The sequence below is a fragment of the Triticum aestivum genome, chromosome 6B (genome assembly GCF_018294505.1).
Source record: "Triticum aestivum cultivar Chinese Spring chromosome 6B, IWGSC CS RefSeq v2.1, whole genome shotgun sequence".
NCBI lineage: Eukaryota > Viridiplantae > Streptophyta > Magnoliopsida > Poales > Poaceae > Triticum > Triticum aestivum.
In genome coordinates, this window is record NC_057810.1 from 43,406,956 (window position 1) to 43,409,720 (window position 2,765).

The 2,765-nt window shown below is 41.1% G+C and overlaps 1 non-coding gene across 1 annotated transcript; it reads left to right on the forward strand.

Moving 5' to 3' along the window:
• Positions 1 to 2,407: 2,407 nt before the first annotated feature.
• On the forward strand, positions 2,408 to 2,481 carry TRNAV-AAC (transfer RNA valine (anticodon AAC)). Its single transcript has one exon. It is a non-coding gene; the product is annotated as a tRNA-Val (tRNA).
• The last annotated feature ends 284 nt before the right edge of the window (positions 2,482 to 2,765 follow it).

Consider the following 2,765-nt stretch of genomic DNA (forward strand, 5'->3'; position numbering starts at 1 on the left):
TGGCAAGACGCACCTTATACATCTATTTAAAAATGGAGCAGTACCTTATCCATTTACTATGCATCACCTACCTTTGGATTTCATGGGTATGAACAGGCAAATGGACTCCAAACCCCATGCCTTCTCTATGATATTTTTTGAATAGGTAAAGAACACTTTTTGCATTATCGCCCAATATGTTTCATTTTGGAGTTACCTCCACACTGGGACTTGACATCGTTTGGCCCTCTTATATTGTTGGGTTTGCATCCAGACATCATGGCAGAGGAATTGGTGGAAGGTATTGTGGAGAGATAATGGTAGAGGCAGCGGGCAATGTGTGTGGTACTCTGCGGCATGCACAGTACCGCTAGCAAACAGTTTTCTCTCTCCCTCGCAAATTGTTTTGTTTGGTATGGTGATGCCTAGCTAGTGTGTTGTAGTGGTAGTTATTACCTAGCTATGTGTCATCCTGTCACGAAACAATTATAATACAGCACGATGATGCCTCATATTTATTAGGACTTTTACATATCATAGTAGCCTATTTATCCATGCTAATAAGTTTGTACTTGTTTAGGTTAGTGGCATACCATAGCCTAATTACTGTAACGTTTACTTTGAAGGAATCCTTATTATGGCTAACTGTAGTGAGAATATCACTATCGGTAATGTTTTAGACTTTACATTGCAGAAGAAAACGGAAATAGAAGTTTAATATTATTGAAGGGGCACAAATATCTTAATGGCCTTTAAAGAAGCACAAAAAATCAAATATATTCCAAAGTGCAAATTGGAAAGAAAGGTGTGCTGAACTTTGATCAGCTCAAAATTGCCATGTAATACGTTAGCATAATGAACTACACTTTCTAACAATGTGATTCATAAAGCTATATAGCATATCTCTAGAAAAGAATTGGGCTAGAAGGAACACTCGCTAACCTGCATGGTGATGGCAACTGACCAGAGAGAGCCTTTGTACCCAGCGGGAAAAGCTTGACCAGCAATGATGACGACAGTCAATGGAAAGCTCTTTGATACTGAATGTTGTTTTTCTAGATAACAGGTTTAAGCTTTAATCTTGGACCATAGGCATAGTGATGCTCCAGTCCGATCACCATGAGGTCCAAATGTTGTACATGAGAAGGTTCAGAATTGAATCACTGGAGAAGTAATAACCCAATTTGCAACAAAGAAATACCTAATTAGGATCGATTCGAGTACAACATGATCAACTAACAAAGTGTAAACCTGTAAGAAAACAAATTCCTTACAAAATAGTGTGAGAAAACAAACCTGTTATGAGAAGGGGAAAATCTTTTTGAGGCAATAAGCTCCTCGGCCACACCTAATCCATGTGCCAGATTAAGCTCATCGACACACCTCGAATACAAACTTGTGTGCTTCAGTTTGAGACAGAGATTGCATACTGCAAGATTGCTTCTGGTAGATGTTTCTTTTTTCTATGTAGAGATGAGGAGACGAAGAAGGCTTGCCATATTTCGATGGGTGCACTTGCTCACGGCGGCCACCATCTGGATGTGTATGCACAACATAAATTATATTACAGAGATAATTTTTGAACGGACATGGCAGTGCAATTAGTGCTAGTGCTTGATCAACCATGTATGTAATAGCACCATCAGGAGGAGACAGGGATGGTGTATCCAGCATAACCGATGAGAAGCAGCAGCATGTTGAATACCTGCAGATATTTGACACACTCCGCACGGCCGCCGACGAACAATTTGAGAAGGACAAGCTGGTCGCCTAAGACTCAGAGGGAGTCGGGGACGCACAACATCATGACGGCGCTCGGTGCATGCTCTACAGATGATGGGATCGCAGGCTCGCCTGGGAAGATGTGATCGTGCGCTTTGGGGCAGACGCACTGCCTTCTTGGTGGCGCATTCTCCGGAGAAGATGAGATCGCAGCCTCGCCTAGGGCAGATGAGATCGTGCGCTTCAAGGAGATGATTATATCGTACAAATTGTGAGGCTGGTTAAGGAGATGATTAGATCGTACAAATTGTGGGGCTGGTTCAGATCGTAACAATTGTGGGCCTTTTAGCCTTTTTTTTCTAAATTGAGAAAAATACAATAATGGACTCTATAGGTAAATCTACACCGTAATAATTCGGACCCACCAGATTAACGACTCCTAATTACTGATTAACGTGGGAACTTTTAGAAAGTGCCTAATTAATATAAGTAAGTATAGATATATATAGATATAGATATAGATAGATAGATAGATATAGATGTCTATCGATCTGCTGTGGATTTTTGATAGTACAAATTGACCAGCAGCCACTATCTGACCTGAAGAATGTTAATGGATCAAGTGCCTGATGGCTTGCCTCTAGGAAGCTTCAACATGAACAAAACAAGCGCAATCCAATAAAAAGAAGATATAAGTAACACGTTTGGTTTCGTGGTGTAGTTGGTTATCACGTCACTCTAACACACTGAAGGTCTCTGGTTCAAACCCGGGCGAAGCCATTATTTTTTTCCCCTATTTTCTTTTGCGTGTTCTTCTCTGAACTCTTTCATGTCAGCCGAGCTCCTTGAGTAGTGTGTCCCAGTAGTTCAATTCTCTGAACTCAGACCACAAGCATCACTGGCCAGTATGTTCTTTTTGCTCCCCTACTTTTATTTCGTCACCGGTGTATCATATCGTATCTTCTTAGAGCAACTCAATGCAGTTTGGAACAGTGTTTTCCTGTCAATGCCATGGTGTTCTGTTTCAATTGTCAGGTACATATGGAAGGGTTGAGAAGGAAGCC